Source organism: Mus musculus, chromosome 14 (genome assembly GCF_000001635.26).
Source record: "Mus musculus strain C57BL/6J chromosome 14, GRCm38.p6 C57BL/6J".
Lineage (NCBI taxonomy): Eukaryota > Metazoa > Chordata > Mammalia > Rodentia > Muridae > Mus > Mus musculus.
Genome location: NC_000080.6, coordinates 58,033,988 through 58,054,279, shown reverse-complemented (window position 1 = coordinate 58,054,279; position 20,292 = coordinate 58,033,988). Strand labels below are relative to the sequence as shown.

The 20,292-nt window shown below is 43.4% G+C and overlaps 1 pseudogene; it reads left to right on the top strand.

Annotated features, from left to right (window-relative positions):
• Nucleotides 4,457-5,051, top strand: Gm9012 (predicted gene 9012; annotated as a pseudogene).

The following is a 20,292-nucleotide window of genomic DNA, read 5'->3' as shown; positions in this document are numbered from 1 at the left end:
GAAGGATTCCTGGGTCCCTGGATTATCTTTGTTAACTGACCAGTGGTTTCACCTGCTCGAGAGAGCGCCTTCCAGGCCCTAATAGCCGTGGAAGAAATCTGGGCATAAGCTCCCCAATGGTAGTTTGTCTGATCAGCAGAATAAGCTCCCTGACCCGTTAACAAGTCAAAAGTCCAATCTCTCTGCTCTGGAGTCAAAGCAGCTGCGTTTGCTCGGGCCTGCGCTTGTGCAGCTTCGTGCCAAAGCGCTCTCCATTCCATATATTTGCCCATACTAGGGAGAGCGGCTTTTACAACCGTTTGCCAGTCAGCAGGAGTTAGTGCCATGCCGGCGAGCCTGTCTAACTGCACCAAGGTAAAATTAGCATTGGTTCCGTATTTACGGACCGACTCGGCAATTTCTTTAATTTGTAAGTATTCTACCGGAGCGTGGACACGCCCACCCTCGGCTCCTTCAAAGACCGGAAATGCCTGTTGTATTTTCCTTTGTTCCTCTCTGGGAATGAATGAGTCTGCGCACTGCCTCTCTGCGCACTGCCTCTCTGCGCATTGCTGACGCACTACGCAGGGCGGGGACTCCGCATAGGGCGGACCTTGAAGCCGACTGCCCTGAGGCCAATCAGCAAACTGGCCTTCGCCAGCCGCTTTTGGCTTTTTTCTTGACCAATTAGCTGGCTGGTAATGGGCTGCTTCTTCCTCCCAGTCTGTTTCCTCAGAGGAGAATTCTTCATCTGCTTCAGAACTACTAAGAGCTGGCTTCCTGAGCTCATCTAGTGACGAGTATCTCCTAGAGACCTCCGCTAATTGATCTTTCTTCTTTTCCCTTTTTCCTCTTTTTCTTCTAATCTCTCTCCAGGTATTCCTACCTAACCTTAACTTTTCCTCGGGTTCAAGACCCTTGGAAAGGCCTGTATACTTATTTTGTGTACCATATTTTCTCTTTGCTCCTACTCTCTCTCCCCGCTTTACTTCTGATAGCTTGTCCTGAATTTCCTCTAGAATTTTCAGCCCTATCTTAATCACTTGATAACATGTGAAAAGGAACAAAAGGGCTCCTAACACCAGAAAAAATTCAAGGCCAAACATATTCCACTTTACTTCTGATAGACTGTCTTGAATTTCCTTAGAAAGTTCAAGATCAGACTTACCTCGTAAAGCTGTACTCACTGGTACTCTCGTTCCCCAGCTGAAAAGTTCTGAATTCATACAGTTGAATCCTTCTTAACAGTCTGCTTTACGGGAACCTTTATTACCGCGACCCGCAGTTCTGGTTCTGGAATGAGGGATCTTCCTTGCGCCAGTCCCGAGTTTTTTTCTCGTCCCGGGTTTCGGCACCAATTGTTATTAGACGCGTTCTCACGACCGGCCAGGAAAGACACCACAGACCAGAATCTTCTGCGGCAAAGCTTTATTGCTTACATCTTCAGGAGCCAGAGTGCAAGAAGCAAGAGAGCAAGAAGCAAGAGAGAGAGAAAACGAAACCCCGTCCCTATTAAAGAGAATTCTCCTTCGCCTAGGACGTGTCACTCCCTGATTGGCTGCAGCCCATCGGCCGAGTTGACGTCACGGGGAAGGCAGAGCACATGGAGTGAAGAACCACCCTCGGCACATGCGCAGATTATTTGTTTACCACTTAGAACACAGCTGTCAGCGCCATCTTGTAACGGCGAATGTGGGCGCGGCTCCCAACAGGAAGCCATGCTAGAGGGTCATTAGAAAAGACAACTGTGGGAACCTGTGAGTCAGGCTACCTTTTATTCTTTTCAGTTGATGGGATAAAGCTCACTCACATTCAGGAAAACAATCTACCATACTCAGTCTGTAGATCTAAATGTTCATTTCATCCCAAATATTCTCTCAGAAATACTCAGAGTAATATTTGACCAAATATCTGGGCACATCTTGGAACAGTCAAGTTGAACCTGAAATTAAGCATCACAACTCCGAGGACAGTTGGAAATGCCAGAAAGATCAGGGGTTAATGTTTAACCTGGGAATGGTGGCAAATGCCTGCAATCCCAGCAGTTGAGAGGCAGAGCTCAAGGCCTGCCTGAGCTACATAGCTCAGGTCAGACAGGACTGTATAGCATGACCCTCAATTCTTTTAAATGTTTAATGAATAAGGGATTGATAGACTGATACTCACTAATATCTTATCAGTTACTTTTTTTTAATCATAGAAGATCAATTACTGATACAGGAAGGTTTCTGGCCCCGGCTCTGGAATCATATGCATGAAGTCTTTCTTTCAGAACCTTGAACTGTAACACACTTTACACCAGAATTCAGAATCCCGGGATATCTCAGCCCTTCCTTGCCAGAACCATAAAGACTAATCAACAGTTGGATTCCACTTCATGACCGTTACAACTAAAGACGCTAGGACGGAAATCTTAGGCTGGGTGTGGAGCTCCTGGCAGAATACTTGCCTAGCATGCATATGCCTATGGATTTGAGCTTTATCACTGGAGGGAAAAAATCAATTGGTGAAATTCACAATCCCAAATTAATATGTCATCTAAGAAAAATATAGCAATATCTAGAGTTGTCTGAAATTATTACAGAAATCTTTATTTTATTTAGACATTCAAAATACTAAGCAACTAAATGGCAAACTAGGACTTCATGTTAACCGCTAAGGTGAATGGAAAACGTACAAACCTGTGTTAATAAAATGATGTTCCACATAGGTTTTGTTTACTAAGAGTCAAGCATGCTTAGGAAAGACTATCGACTGATTTTTTTTTTCTATTGTCACCATCAAATGGAACCCCAGAGCCAGGGCTTGGTCCTGGGCATGCATCAGGATTATATGTAGACTGATATAACACAGTTGCCTAGGATTGCAGACTTAGTGCTGGAATTTCCTTCCCTTTTGGTTAAAAAAATGCTAATCCAGCTGTCCCATTTAGGGCTAAGGACTTCACAGTCTCTTATTCTCTGTTGTGAATCTCCATCTGCTACAAAAACAGCTTTTCTGAAGAGTGCTAGTCTATGAGTATAAAGGTAAGTATTTAGAGGTCAGTTTGATATCATGCCTGATTAGAAAATAGTAGTAGGTTCTTCTCTAGGGCCTTTTACCTGCCCATCCATGGGTTCTTGACCTAGTTAACAGTACTGGGCATGAGCTCTGTATTCTGGAGCAGACCTTAAGTCCAATCAGAGAGTAATTGATTACCCCTCCCCTTTCCTCCCAGTGAAAGATAACTATTCATTTCTGTAACTATTTCTTCTCAAGGTGCAGGGATTATTTCAGAAGAGAAGGACAAAAAAAAAAAAAAAATTAAGAGCCAGAGTTTGCAGAAGACTTCCGCAAACGAGTGTGTCCCAGATATAATAACGCCATTGTACACAAACTCATCCTGTTATGGTTGACTGCACAAGACCTGCGTACAATTAAGCCAGCAAAAATTCCAGCATGAATGGGGGAAGATCTCATGATGTGCGCCTGTATCTGATGAGCTATTGGAAGTTAAAGGCTACTAGTGGAGGGGAAAATCAATTTTCTCTAGGGAGGTGCCCCTACTAGGTGTCCCATGCTCCAGTGAATGACCTTATACCCATAAACACACAGGCATCATTAAATGGGGTCAGTGGGACAATAAAAAAGTGCAAGTTGGGCCAAGGTGGTGGAGAGTACCAGAAGAGTTGGAAGGGAAGGAAGAGAGGCTGGATTCGATCTAAACACGTGCATGAAATTCTCAAATGAGAAATTAAGATGGATAATGCTGACCCAGAACTTTACTCAAACTTTTGGCTTGCTTGATCTCCTGGCCTGGACTTTGACAGCGCCAAGGTAAACAGTAAAACATGACAGTACTAGACATGTCAAGTGCGATTAATAAACAAAAGCTAAGGCTACAATTTCAGAGCTACAATTTCTCCATAACTATTTTCTCTAATCTGATTTGAAAGAAAGATTTGGACCAGACAACGTCTTACTAATGTTATTTTTCAAGTTAATCACCAAGCAAAAACATGTAGCATTCATTCTAATTTGATCAATGTCTAGGAGAAATTGTTCAGAACTTGGACTATACATTTACAATTCATCTCTCTGCTAATGACACTTTAACATTCCTAAATGCTACTTCATTAGAGCTTAGATTTCTGATATTAATGACATTTTGTGATAGACTTTATATACATGTATACAGATTATTTATACACACGCGTGTGTGTGTGTGTGTGTGTGTGTGTGTGTGTGTGTGTACCATATGTGGTGTGTGACCTGCTACAACCTCTATAGAAGTAAGGAATATTTAGAGGATATGAGCTTTGACTTTGAAGCTGCTCCTGTTCCTAGACCAGTACAAGCTTTAAGAATAGCTACTGTAGGGAGAGCCCGGGGTGGGGGGAAGGAATAGCTACTGTAGAGAGACAGCACTGGGGTAAGCAAGAGCCGTATGGGTACTGGGCAACTCTGCCTCGAGGAGGAAAATCAACTAAACACAGGCAAGGGAGATCCTAAGAAGCCGAGAAGCAAAATGCCCTCATATGTGTTCTTTGTGCAAACCTGCCGGGAGGAGCACAAGAAGAAGCACCCGGATGCTTCTGTCGACTTCTCAGAGTTCTCCAAGAAGTGCCCAGAGAGGTGGAAGACCATGTCTGCTAAAGAAAAGGGGAAATTTGAAGATATGGCAAAGGCTGACAAGGCCCGTTATGAAAAAGAAATGAAAACCTACATTCCCCCCTCCCTCAATGGGGAGGCCAAAAAGAAGTTCAAGGACCCCAATGCAGCCAAGAGACTTCCTTCAGCCTTCTTGTTCTGAGTACTGACCCAAAATCAAAGGCGAGCATCCTGGCTTCTCCTTTGGTGGTGTTGCAAAGAAACTAGGAGAGATGTGGAACAACACTGCAGCAGATGACAAGCAGCCCTGTGAGAAGAAGGCTGCCAAGCTGAAGGAGAAGTACGAGAAGGATATTGCTGCCTACAGAGCTAAAGGTAAACCTGATGCAGTGAAAAAGGGTGTGGTCAAGGCTGAAAAGAGCAAGAAAAAGAAGGGAAAGGAAGATGAGGAGGAGGGAGAAGAGGAAGACGAAGATGATGATAATAAATAAGTTGGTCATAGCGCAGTTTTTTTTCCCTTGTCTACAAAGCATTTAAACCCCCTGTACACAACAGACTCCTTTTAAAGAAAAAAATTGAAATGTAAGGCTGTGTAAGATTTGTTTTTAAACTGTACAGTGTCTTTTTTTGTATAGTTAACACACTACCAAATGTGTCTTTAGATAGCCCTGTCCTGGTGGTATTTTCAATAGCCACTAACCTTGCCTGGTGCAGTCTGGGGGTTGCAAATTGGCATGGAAATTTAAAGCAGGTTCTTGTTGGTGCACAGCACAAATTAGCTATATATGGGGACAGTAGTTTGTTTTTTGTTTGTTTTTTTTTTCTTTTGGTTTTATTTTTGGGTTTTATTTTTTTCATCTTCAGTTGTCTCTGATGCAGTTTATACGAAGGTAATTGTTGTTCTGTTAACTGAATACCACTCTGTAATTGCAAAACAAAGAAAGGTTGCAGCTGTTTTGTTAGACTTCTGAATGCTTCTAAGTAAATACAATAGCTAATGTAAGAGCACCTGTCAAATATATTACAATTCTTAGACAAAAGAAACCACTAATAATTCTAGCTTTCGAGACCCTGAGGCAGGAGAAATACCAGGAGTTCAAGACTATCCTGGGACAGATTATGAGACCCTGTCTCAACTCACCACTATGCAAAAATGAAAGAAACCGAAAAAACACAAACACTGAAGACAGTGCATTTCAAGAGCTACTGGGGATTAATACGGGTGTAATTGATTTTTGTTTAGTTTTGCAAAGTCAGTTACCAAAAGACCATCCTTCAAGTAAATATAGTTCACTGTGGTAGGAAAGACTTGGTGACAGAGCATTAAGTGGCTGGTCACATTGTAGCTATATTCTTGAACCAGAAAGTGGACACAAAGTAGCACTGGGCTGTAGAAAACCCATGTTTAAACACATGATTCTGTAGAGGACATTTCACACTCAAAGGACAGCATTCCATTCCTAGTTACCATAGGTTCACCAGCACCTTATAGTGCAAACTGTACTCAATCCAATTTCAAAAGTTCTCATGGTTTTTACCAGTTCCAACACTGTTAAAAAGTCCAAAGTCTCTTCTAAAGTTCAAGGCAATTTCTTAACCATGAATCTCTGACTAAAGTGAAATAAATAAATAAATAAATAAATAATACATAAATACATAAAAAGCAAATCCTAGTTATAAGCTTGAAGTATACAATGTTGCAAAATAAGCATTTCTACCCAAAAGAGAAGAATGAAGACCTAGCAAGGAAACACTGGGCCAAAGGAAGACTAGAACCCAGCAGCGCACATACCAAGCCCTATAGTTCTAAGTTCAGCATCCGAAGCATCTATGGAATCTTCTGGGCTCCACAGCCTTAGATAACCTGAATCCACTGCTTCTTCCAGTTGCAACACAAGTAGACTTGCTCTTGGGATAGCTCTACTCTGTAGCCTGCAGCTTTCTTTAGTAAATGCCTTAGCAATCCAGGCATCTCCAAACTTCCATTACAACTTACACTTTACATTCCCATCTTCTAGAAATGGTGTGTGGTGTCCTCTTTTGGGAAATTTGGTCTTGCCAGACATTGTCTTCTAGATCTCTCTGAAACTTTGGTGCAAATCTCCAAGATCCCTTCATCCTTGCATCTTTCATGACTGGAAAACCTGTACCCTATAGTCAATATTGACTGGTTTGCCTGACAGCTTGTGAGCCCTGTGGAACAGCTGCAAAAGGCCCTGCATGCCTTTGAAGTTGATCCTAGAGAAATACTTCTCTGGGTGTTTTCACCAAGGGGGATTCACCCTTCGGCAACATTCAAGACAGGCATGAGGATGGAGGAGCTGAGAATTCTACATCTTGTTCTGAAGGCCAACAAGAGAAGACTGGCTTCCAGGCAGCTAGGAGAAGGAACTCAAAGCCCACCCCCAAGTGACACACTTCCTCCAACAAGGCCACATCTCCTAACAGTACATATTCAAACAATCACAAACTATTATCCATATTTCACTCAGCATTATCGTCCTCTAAATTCCCACCAGAGTAACCACAGGCTCTGTTTATGCCAATCTAGAACTTAAGCTTGCAGCACAAACTCTTCTGCATTCCTCTGGCAAAAGGGGTCCAAAGGTCTATGAACCACATGACCAGGTTTATCACAGCAATGGCCCCATTCCTGTGTTACTTGTCTGGATTAGTTACTTTTTTTCTTTTTGCTATGACCAAATACCTGCAATGTATTGGGAACAAAGAAGCAACATAAAAGGAGAAGGGTTTATCTCAGTTCATTCTTTGAGAGGCTATAGGTCATCATGGAAGAAAAGGCATAGAAGCAGACGGTAGGTGTACAGCTGGGCCTCTTAACTTTCCCACACCTTGTCAGGACAGAATCAGGGAGCAGATAGGAAGTGGGGCCACTCTGTACAACTTCAATGCCTGTTTTCAGTGGCCCACTTCCTCCATCGTGGCTCCACCTCCTCGTCCAAGTGTTCAAACACATGAGCCTATGCAGTGAATTAAATAGTGAAAGCACAACAAATGTTTCAGATGCTTTTTTATTTATATTTACCATTTTCTCTTGGCTACTTGAACCAGAACAGTTCTTACAATGGAAAGGGGCTCCCCTTTAATACACACACCCACACACATACACACAAGAAATATTTTCTAAAATCAACACAAACTTATTGTACAACATTCCAACAATCAGAAGGACAGGAAGTAAAAGCAGTATTTCACCTATGCCAGGCTTCACTCCTGTCTTTTTCTAAGACAAAGAAATGTACACACACACACACACACACACACATGACTATTTCTTGAAAGGGGAATGACATATACTTTTTAAAAGCCAGCATTCCACGGCCCCACCCCTCAATGGCAAAAGCTCAGAAGAACTGCTCCTCTACCCCCTCACCCCACCTCCCCCACCCTCTGCCTGATGCAACACTTGAAAGAGCTGCCCCATGGCCTGGGCACTAGAGAGCTGCCACACTGACCAACTCAGCTACCACCTAGGCCCAGGCCCAGGACTTTGAGTTGGCCCAATCCAACATCTACTCCACCTATGATCTGCTAGAGCACATGAAGTGGCCAGTCTTGCAGATCCAAAGCTGCAGGATCTCCAGGACACAGACCAACAACAGGATATCTAAGAGGAGTCTTCGTGAGGATCAAGTATTGATGATATAGCAAAAGCTAGAGGGCTCAAATCAGACCAATGACTCATTGCAGTGAACATTTCCTGTTTGGGCCAAAGGATATATACTATGTGACACATTGTGACACACCACAGTGTCCATGGCAAAAAAAAAAAAAAAAAAGTGTTGGCTTTTTTGTTGTTTTGTTTGTGTGTATGTATGTATATATGTATTTATTTTGTTTTGTTTTCTCTGTGGTAGGAGGAGGTTGGAAGGGCAGAGGGCAGATATGGAGGAACTGGGAGATGAGTGGCATTGTGTTACATGATGATAGAGATAGATAGATAGATAGATAGATAGATAGATAGATAGATAGGTAGATAGATAGGTAGGTAGGTAGATAGACAGACATATACCTCATATACATACACTTACACATATACACATATACTGGGAGATGAGTGGGATTGGGATAGGTAGATAGATAGATAGATAGATAGATAGATAGATAGATAGATAGATAGATCATCATGTATCCCAATCTCAATTCCATTCATATTCCTGTCCCTCCATATCTGAGCATATATATATATCATATATCATAATATATATTATTCATATATGTATAGCAGCCTGGAGACTCTCCTCTATCCAAGATGTCATGCCTCACTCTTTGTAAGACCATTTCGTTGCCCATACTACAAATGTGCCATATTTTCTGTTTTCTCCTCAATTACCAACTGCTTTTCACTGTTCTAAACAAAACTACAATGAACGGCCTTTCACTCAACACAGTCCTTCCTGTAGTCCCTTCCCTAGTCAGTACTTTCTTTGCACAGAGCTCAGAGAAGGGGAAAAATACAACCTGCTCAAAGGTCTGGGGGTAGAAAGTGATTGTACTTTTCACAGAGCTGAGGCAGCTGTCATTTGTTAGTGATTATCCTGGCTGCTGGTGTGGGGACCAAAGACCTGGAGAAGGCAACTTAAGACAGGAAGGGCTTGCTTGGGCTCACAGTCTGAAGATACGGTCCTTCACAGCAGGTAAGGCATGGTAGCAGGAGCATGAGGCAGCTGGTCAGTCACACTGAGGCCACAACCAGGACAGCGTGATGAATTCTGCTACCCAGTTCACATTCTTCTTTTTGTTCATTCTGGAACCCAGCCTATGAGATAGTGATGCTCACATTCATGTCTTCTACGCTCAACTGAACCTTTCCAGAAATACCCTCATAGACACACCAGCCATGGTGATTCTAAATCAGTCAACTTGACAAGGAAGACTGATCGTGACATCATTCCACATGAGGAGACTTCTCTTGCTCATCCTAACATTATAAGGCAAGTCTCAATCTTTCAGCAAAAGTGAAAAGTGTGGATTCAGGTGGGTGGAATGGCTTCACTAAGCCCTGGTGTGAGGCTACACTGTCACCTTCACCAGCTTTGTCCCTACCCAACTTGGATGCTCTCTCAATACCTGCCTAACTTAAGAAATAAAATAACTTTAAACATTCAAGAGCATGTCTTCTGGAAAAATACATTGGCTATCTATTTGAGAAATATTGTCAGTATGTGCACACACTGTGTGAGTGCACGTGTGCATGGGCAACATACCCAGAAGTTATGAGGCAGTATCATGAATGAGTGTTAAATCAATTAACATCAGACAACAAAAACTTACTTCTGTATAAGGCCCACACCAACCTACAAGTTAGGTCAACATGTTCGCTTTCTAGATACCCAAGGCTCTGTGCTCCTCTACATGTGTCTTGCCAAGACAATGATTTACCACTTAACGTATGTTAAGTATGTTTACAGCTGCTTCACGTTTTAAAGACACTCTCCATGACTATGACGATTAATTTGACTGAGCCGTGAAGTGCCCAGATATTTGGTCAGACCCTTGGCCTGCGTGTGTCTAAGGGTGTTTCTGGATAAGATTGACATTTTAATTGGTGCTCAGAAGAAAACAGATTGTCCTCCCTAACATGGGTGGGCTTCATTGATGGAAGGAAGGAAGGAAGGAAGGAAGGAAGGAAGGAAGGAAGGAAGGAAGGAAGGAAGACCTAGACAGGACAGAAAGCTGAGAAAGGAAGAGCTCCGCTGCCAGTCTGAGTTGGCACTAGTCTCAGCCTTGGGACTCAGATCTGAAAACCCTAGTCCTCCTGGGCCTCCGTCTCACAGCCCCTGCTGGAACTGTGACATCAACTCCCTTGAGCCACTACCCCGCCCCCATGCAAATCTTCAGACTCCTCAAACTCCATAATCACACAAGACAGTTTTATATAGTAAATAGTATGTTAATGGATGGAGAGCGGTGAGCATCCCTAATCTAAAATCTAATAGCCAAAGTGTTCCAAAATCTGAAATTTTCTGACTCTCAGTATGATGTCAAAGTAGAAAATTCTATGAAACATTATTTTCTGCATAAAATTATTTTAAATGCAGTTTTTAAATTAACTGCAAGATATCTGTGCAATATACAGATAATAGATAGATAGATAGATAGATAGATAGATAGATAGATAGATAGATGAAACTTTTAGTGTTTATACTTGTGCCAAGATATCTTACTGTGGGGGGGGGGAGAGATAATACACACACACACACACACACACACACACACACACACACACACACTTATATAGAAGAAAATACTAAAAAATCCATAACATTTCTGCCTTCCAGAATTTCAGGTATAAGGCACATTGATGGTCAATATTGATTGTCGGCTTGGCAGGATTTACCACCAAGAAGGCAAGCTTCTGGAAATGTCAGCGAGGGATGGTGTAGGTTCAGTTAGTGGCAATGGGAAGATCCATCCTAAGTGGATGTATCAGTGAGCCAGACAAAGCTCACTGGCAGCGTTACACTTCAGTCATACTGGGGAACATCCTGCTGGGTGTAACATCACAAGAAATCTACAGGACAGTTAAGGTTGAAAGATAAAACATTAAATCGTTTGCAGTCGGCCATACACAGGAAAAAGCAATCCAGCACCGGTGTCCATTGCTCTCTGAGGATACCACATGACCACCTGCTACCATGACTGTTCTTCCATGGTGGGCGGTACCGTCTAAGTGAGAGCTGAAACAAACCCATCTCTCTTTAAGCTGTGTTTGTCACGTGTTTTGCCATGGCCATGAGAAGAGTAAAGATGAAAGCATTAACCCTGTGCTTTCTGTGTGTGAGTGGGAACCCTTCAATTATGTGAATGTCACCATGGGTCTCATTGCAAGCAGAGAGACGGCTCTCCTTACTGCACTTCAACTTCTTCCACCTTTCAAGCGTAACTGTGCTGTAGCTTTCCTGTAACATTTACACTCAGCAGACGCTCCCCAACATGGCCGACTGTCATGATGCCAAGACGGACCTTTGTCCTGCTCACCGATGCATCCAAGTCTCCAGAAGGGAACTTGGTCCATGTTAAGCACTCCTGAGGATCTGTTGATAGACTGAACGAACATCCTTGTCTCATCGTTTGATGCCACAAATCAGACTACCTGACAAGTGTGCCAATTAAGGTTAAGAGCCCCACCCCCACCCCCAAATCATCATTTTGATAGCTATCCGGATATACAATAGCTCCTCACAGCTTTCTGCTGGAGTACACGGAGAAAAATGTCAAGTTCTATAAAACAATTTGTGTGGCTATTTTTCAATTTTTTTCTCACTCTCAAGACATATTCATGGGCCTTGATGTTATGGCAATAATTCTGCTTTCAGCCACACTTCATTTCTGGTTTCTAAAAGGCGAGGCACCATTTTTGTGCCAATTCCCAGCTGGGCTATTATTGATGAGTAAGCGTACTCTTTGGCTTCATAAGTCAATGACTGTTGAGCCTTGGACCAGAAACCAATTTTTGAACGAAAGGCTAAGCTAACGTTTTTATTTTTCTTTGTGAGTGATTATCTCCTGCTCGACTTTGCTGTACAGCACTGAGGTCTTCAGAAGAATATTCTTGGCTTGGAGACACTAGAATAGATTGACTCTCAGATAAGATAAATGTCACCTCTTCCCTTTTCCCCAGGATTCTTAGTAAATTTGCTATTGTTCTTTAAATTATGCAAAAATGAGAGAAACCTAGAAGAGAAATCTGAACAACTAAGAAGGCTCCATTAGACCTTGGCAGAGGCCCAAAGAGACCACCAAGCTTGCTCATAAATGTGCAGTGTCTAATAAAAATGTGATGGTTATTATTATTATACATTTATTGAGTACCAAAAATGCACTAAATTAAAAAATGTATATTCTCTGTTGTTTTTCCTATCTCCTGATGGGGGTATAGAAACTGCTGGCTGTTTGTTTGTCCCGGTAACTGGCTCGATGTCCTCATAGATTGTGGCTGCCAGGAGTCACTGTCCAACTCAAATGCTGATGCTTCCAATGGACCATAGTGAGTCACTGAGCCACTTCACCCTCGTGCCATTAAATTAAAGATCAATTCTATTCTCTGAGTGGGGGTGGGTTAAAATCATTTATCAAATCCATTGAATTTTCTAGTATTTTTTCCAAAAGAAAGGTCTCTACTTGAGGTTCCAAAGTAAGAAATTTGTTTCCTTTTTAAAATATTTATTTTTATTTATACTTTGTGTATGAATGTTTTGCCTGCAGGTATGTAGGTGTACCGTGTGCATGCAAGATCCTAGAGGACAGGAGAGGGTGTGAGATTCCCTGCAAGTGTGTGACTGACAGTTGTGAGCTGCCATGTGGGTGCTGGGAACAGAACCCAGGTCCTCCAAAAGAGCAACCAGTGCTCTCAACCACTCAGCCATGTCTGCAGCCCCACAATCTGCTCCTTAACCGAGGACAGGCTTGGCTTCCTGCATCTATCTGTGGCTCATGTATCACCAAAGTCATCCTGGACTACCTTAAGCAAACTCTCGTTGGGGGGGGGGGGGGGGAATTAGTTACACACATAAAAATAAAATAAAAAAGGTAATGCCCCAGACAAGCATTTTCCAACTCTTAGGCAATAGGTCTTAAAGATATCCATTATAAATGAGCAGGAAATCATCTCCCACATTTGACACCTGAAATGGGTGCCTTGTGAACCACTTGCTATCTCTAAATGAAGCCACAAGAGTAACACAGTCAGGAGAAAACTCTTCTTAGAAATAATGTGAGGCAAGTTAGACTCCAAAAAACTAAATAACCCAGTTTAAAATGGAGTACAAAGCTAAACGGAGAATTCTCAGCAGAGGAATCCCAAATGGTCAAGAAGCTCTTAAAGAAATGTTCAGTATCCATAGTCACCAGGGAGATGCAAACCAAAAAGACCCTGAGATTTCACCTTACACCAATCAGAATGGCAAAGATCAAAGCCTCAAGTGACAGCAGATGCTGGCAAAGATGTGGAGTGCTCCTCCATTGCTGGTGGGACTGCAAACTGGTACAACCACTCTGGAAATCAATCTGGTGGTTCCTCAGAAAATTCAAAACAGCTCTACCTAAAGACCCAACTATACCACTCCTGGGCATATACCCAGGATATGCTCCACCATGCCACAAGGACACGTGCTCCACTATGTTCATAGCAGCCTTATTGGTAATACCCCAAAACTGGAAACAACCCAGATGTCCCTCAGCCAAAAAATGGATACAGAAAATGTGGTTCATTTACACAATGGAATACTATTCTGCTATTAAAAACAAAGAACATCATAAATTTTGCAGGCAAATAGATGGAATTAGAAAATATCACCCTGAATGAGGTAATCCAGACCCAAAAGGACATGCATAGTATATACCCAATGATAAGTGGATATCGATCAGAAAGTATAGAATACCCATGATACAACCCACAGTCCATAGAAGTTTAACAAGAAGGAAAGCCCAAGTGAGGATGCTTCAATCCCACTTAGAAAGGGGAACAAAATAATCACAGGAGATGGAGGAGGGAGGAGCCTGAGTGAGAAAGGGGAGAGGGAAGAGAAAAGGGGGGCTGGATCAGTTATGGGAGGAGACAGGAGAGAAGCCCAGAGGGCCAGGAGAATTAATGGAAATATGCAGCTTCCAGGTGTGGGGGTTGGGGGGGGAGCCTCTAGAAAGTCATAGAAACCTAGGATGCGAGAGGCTCCCAGGACTCAATGGATGTGACCTTAGCTGAAATGGCCAAGAGTGGGGAGATGGAACCTGAAGAGACTACCTCCAATAAATAGAAGGGCCCCCAGTGGAGGGATGGGGTCACTAACCCACCTCCAAAATTTTTGACCCAGAATTGTTCCTGTCTAAAAGAAATGCAGGGACAAAAGTGGGTCAGAGACTAAAGGAAAGGTGACCCAGTGACTGGTCCAACTTGGAATCCATCCCATGGGTGGGCACCAAACCCTGGCACTATTGGTGATGCTATGTTGTGCTTGCAGACAGGAGCCTGGCACAGCTGTCCTCTGAGAGGCCCCACCATCAGCTGACTGAGACAGATGCAGATACTTACAGGCAACCATTGCACTGAGGCTGGGGACCCCTATGGAAGAGTTGGGGAAAGGATTGAAGGAGCTGAAGGGCATAACAACCCCATAGGAAGACCAACAGTGTCAACTAACCCAGACTCCTGGGAGCTCCCAGGGACTGAGCTACCAACCAAAGAGCGTACATGGGCTGGTCCATGGCCCTTGGCACATATACAGCAGAGGACTGCCTTGTCTGGCCTCAGTGGGAAAGGATGTGCCTAATCTTATGGAGATTTGATACCCCAGGGAAGAGGGATGCCTGGGAGGTGGGAGAGCACCCTCTTAAAGGCAAAAGGGAGGGGGTGAATAACTCTGGGAGGGAGTACCAGAAGCAGGGCAACATTTGGAATGTAAGTAAATAAAATAATTAATTAAAAATTTTAGAAGGAAAGGAGGAAAGAAAGAGAGAGGGGGAGGGAGGGGGGAGGAAGGAAGACAGGCAGACAGAAAGAAGGAAGGAAAGAAGGAAGGGAAGAAGGAAAGCAAAGCAAAGCTGATGGTTTCCTTTCCTCCTCTTACAGCTCCACACGGCAATGAGGGCAGCCAAAGCAGAGGGCAAATGTGACAGGACCCAACTTGACTGGGCACTGTTAGCCCAGCATACCTAAGGCAGCTGCTGAAAAGGGAAACTCCCTTTTGCACCTACAATTATTTTCATGCACTAATAATATACATTAAATTGGTCATTTGTGAGCTGAATTCAGCACTGGCTCCTCATTTTGACCGAATAAGGGATCATTTTCTAGCGAAATTATATTTTACAAGCAATTTCTGTGTCTGCATACCTTAGCTGAGACAAACACTTAACACTACAAATGACAGCAAAAGCTTTCTTTAACACTCCGGGACAGTGTTGGGGATGTAGCTCAGTGGCAGAGTGCTGACCTAGTAAATGCAGCCCTAGGTTGGATCCCACGCACTGTGGAGAACCCAAAATAAATTGAGGTCACTAAGTGCATCTGGTTCTTCACCTTCCATCTTTAATCTTTACTCTCCTAAGACTGTAAATCAACATGAACCATTATACAAATTCCAAACAGCTTATCTTGTTTCTTCTTCCAACTGTAAATTGTTTGAGTCGACCAAAGGTTCTCAAAGAAAAACACTATGATGGTGAGCAAGACTTAGTTTGCCCTCATCAAGAAAGCTTCTTTTTGCAGCAGATAGAGGCTCTTACAGAGATTCAAAACTGGTTGGAATGAAGAGGAATAAATAGCCATGGGGTAGCCAGCTGCATCCGGTATGCCCACATTGCAATCCCAACACCTAAGGCTCTGAGAGCACCGCAGAAGGAGTAAAAGACTGTAGGAGCCAGAGGGTCAGGGTGCCAGCTGCAATATAGTATCTTCTGCATACAGCAAGACTGCCGCACCCATTAAATCTCAGCAATACAGTTACATAAGCCAGACTTGTATAGTGACAGCATCAGTTGATATGCCAACATGGATGGGGGAGATTTCACATGAGTCCCCCACCCCTAGCTCACAGACTACAGGCAATCAGTGGATGCTGAGAGAGAATCAGTCTTCTTCAGGGATGAGGCCGCCCCACACACAGACCCAAACTATCCGATCGTAATTAGTCAGCCTTAAGCACTTGTACATTTGAATAACACTACGTTGTCTAAGGAGGCACATGTGACAATAATGATAGAAGAAGAGATAATGAGTTTGGAAGTGAGTTGGGGAAGAGCTGAAGAGAAGGAGAGGAGAGTAGAAATGACGTAAATACAGAATGAAATATCAAAACTAAAAATAATAAATTAAACTAAAGACAGTTTACTTTTGAATCCACCTAATTTTCCACCTGTGTTTCCTTATGTAGTTTTATTCTCAGAAATATTTTGCATGCCCAGATACTCAGTAGTAGAACACTTACTTGACATGCAAAAGACCCGTGGATCAATCCTAGCACAGGAATAAAATACACACAATACACACACACACACACACACACACACACACACACAAATACAGAGAGAGAGAGAGAGAGAGAGAGAGAGAGAGAGAGACAAATGAATGCTTTGCAGTCCATTCACCACCTCTGGCTTTGCACACAGAGAATAGTCTGTGAATCCATATTACACTAAATTTACTAGTGTGTTAAATTCAGTGAAAAATAATCTAACCACATGGTTAATGAAACAATTCTGGTGGATAAATAGTACAGAGTTATACTCAGTGTCCAAACTAGGATGAGGCTAGTCCAGGATGAACAGGCCTCCCTCTCGGGGACTCACCATGTGTACACACATCTATCTCTAAGAGAGGCCCTCAATCTTCACACATGGGTCACCTCTTCAGTCACCTGAGTCACACCCTTCTGGGGTGAAGTTACTGTTGTCGTGAGCGGACAGCACTGGCCATACTAACACATGAGATAAAGCCAAGTCACCGTGAAGGAGTCACCAGGAATTCTCCTGCACCTTTAAAATATGGGGGTTTCCTAGGTAAGGACTAACCACACCCACATTGCTGAATGTGTGTTGAGACCTGTGATAACAAACTGTTATTATTTTTTAAGTATTTTTATTTTAAATTGGGTCATGATAATTGTGCATAGTCAGGGGATCCAGTGTGACATTTAGAGATATGCATGCCATGTATCAGATCAAGGTCACTGCCCTATCCATCACTTTCCCTGTGATAGTTTTCATCTTGCTTTATTTTTGTAGTGCTGGCAATAGAATCTGGGGCATTGCATGAGCTGGGCAAATACTCTAACACTGAGATACACCTCCAGACCCAAGAATTGTGTTTAAGTCTTACTCACCAACCTTCCTGTGGATTCGCAGCTCTTCTATGCTCTCCCGTCTTTTGTCCCTTTGTGTTTCTCCTCAAGTATTTGTAGACTGTAAAGGTCAAGTCAGAAGCTCGAAAGGACCCATGGCTGTGATGTTTATTCACTTGCCATCCCAAACCTCATTTCTGCAGCCAGGCACAGCATCACATCTCCCTCTGCATCTCTCTCCTTCCACAAGAGGTGCAAGCCACATCCAGCCAACCACGCTGAGGTGCTGGTCAGTCAATGGACATTACAGGCAGGCCTGTTGTTGCTCAAATGAGATTAGTCCCTAACTGATGCACACGGGGTCTCACTGAAAGGGCCATTCTGTAATTGTTGCCATTACTGCAGTGACCATGAGGTGGTCACAGAACCTTCCTGGAGGGACTAGGACTCTCCAGAGGCCGGGTCACTCATGTAGAACAGCAGGCACTGTGCTAATTTCCAGGCTCCCAGCCATTAGGGACAGAAACAGCTCGTTAGAGGTCCTACCCTTTCAACGCCAATTACCCCAGGATAATGACCCAACGTAGAGCACCCTGGGAACTCTTGGGACTTCACACATCCCTCTCTCATTCATGATCTCTGCTGATGACAGCTACAGACATAAATAAACCAGGCCCTCGCATCTCACAGCCAGGTTGGGTGACATGGTCAGTCATGTGAACATGGGGTCATGTTAATTTAAAGACTGAGCATTTTAGCATGTGTCTTAGAGAAAATGCTTACACTCTGTCTGCGTAAGAGGATAGCCCGGCACACTGTTCTGTTGTGCTTTCCCAACCCCCATCCCTATCCCTCTGACGAGGAACAAACTTTGCAGCGAGGCACAGCAAAAATCAATAGTTTCAGAAGTGCTGGTATCTCTACTTTTCCTTTCTTTATGCCTGTACATGTGTGTATACATGCTCAAGTACACATGTATGTTTATCTCTGTTAAAACAGAGTACCTCGCTGAGCCTGGAGCTCACCAGTTCTGCCAGATCAGCCGGCCAGTGAACTGTAGAGATCTTCCCATCTCCACACTGAGATCTCAGACTCATATAGCCCCACCTGGATTTTCTTGTGCACGCTGACAATCTTGTGCACTTGCCCCACCCCCAGGACACCCATTCCTGTCTCCTCACTAAGCCATCCTCCCAGATCCTCTAGTCTCTGCAGAAAACCATACAGAATTGGAAAATTAGCCCACCTGTCCCCTCAGCCCGTGACATATTTATTTAGCAAGAAAAAGTTATGGTGGGAGAGAGTTATGGTGAGGAAAAAAATGGAATTCTCTAGAAAAGCAGAAGAAAAAAAAAGAAACAAGAAAAAAACACTGCTTTGTGTGCCAGTGTACCCGAACCCTGAAGCATCGCAGAGCCCTGTCCTCGGGGCCTGACTTTTGATACTTTAACCCAATGTCATTAAAGTTTCTCCTTTTCTTTGCTCCCTTTTGCCTGGTTCAATATTCTTTTGCAAATTTACACCCCAGTTTTGGGGAGTTTCCACTTGCTTCACCCACTCTTGGCGGCAGTGTACTCACCCCCACCCCACACAGGCCCTCCTCTGGGACAGACAGCCCCTTTCTTACTCCCAAATGCCATCTGAAAAGGAGCCAAGCCACTCAGGTCCCAACTTGTTGCCAGCGAGGTCTCCAAAGCACCGTAATAAGAAAATATACCACACAATTGTTTCTCCAGTTTAAATGAATCAACGAGTTGTTTTCTGTGTTATGTAAATACTCTTTCAAATATGCACAGGCATATTTTTGAGACGATTTCACTGACAGATCTTGTTCATAGTCACTAATGAAGAAGATGTTTTTGCAGATAATCCAAATAGCATCAGGCTCATAAAAGGATACTGTTAGCAGAAACACGGTCCATGTTTTTCTAGTGCCTTAACCTGGCATCCCAAAATCCCAAAAGAAAAAGACGTAACTGTTTGGAACGTCATGGAACCATCAAAACTACATGAAATAAACCCTGAAATGATAAAACAGAAGTCACTCATGTTTAATTTGTGGCAAGATGAAAATACAAATTGCGTTCACGGATAGAAAATATAAACGAGGAATCTAGGCTCCCTCGTGTGGAGAGAGCCGGTACTACCCAACCTAATTTACCCTCTTTGCTGAACCAGTGTCCCAAATCCTGTGAATATATTTAAGGCCATTGTTACTCTAGTGAGTATATACCTTCCTCGACAATACCATAATAATTTCTTTCAGCCTACAGTCAAAAGATCCTTTCTCCAAATATCCTGTTCCTGGCCTAGCTCAGCAGGCCCATCTGCAGGTTACCATTGCAGAAACTTCCTGAAGGGTGATTCCTGATGTCAAGACCACTGTGGGTTGCAGAGATGCTAAGTCAGCTCCCTTAGGACCTGCCCGTTTGGGAAGATGCTAAGGCCATCATAGACTTATTCGCCCACGTCTGATGAATTGATTCTTGCCCTTTTCAACACTACATGAGTGTTAGCTTACAGGAAAGCAGGTCTATGACCACGGTGATCCTCAGAGTGGCCATACTGCTGATCTTACGCCTTGAAGACATGCCAGGCCAAGAACTCCTCCACAGCATTCAGTCCGATGCGGCTGAATTGCTTCCATCTCATCTGAACTTGGTTAAGCTCTCGGTGCTGTGAGGACGATGACCGTCCTTTCAGCTGTGGCATCTTGCAGTTTCTGACACGCGTGGCACGCTTCATAACAAGGTGTCGCCTATGTGTCAATTCTACCCCCACATAAGGCTTGCTAGAAGGAACAACTGAGACAGACACACAGGGATTAATGTGCATATTGGAGCAGCACCTAGCAAGAGGTGGTAAACGCAGATCCTCTTTGCCAGCTGAGCGAACGGGCAGCCCAGCCTCTTAGACGCTGAAAGGC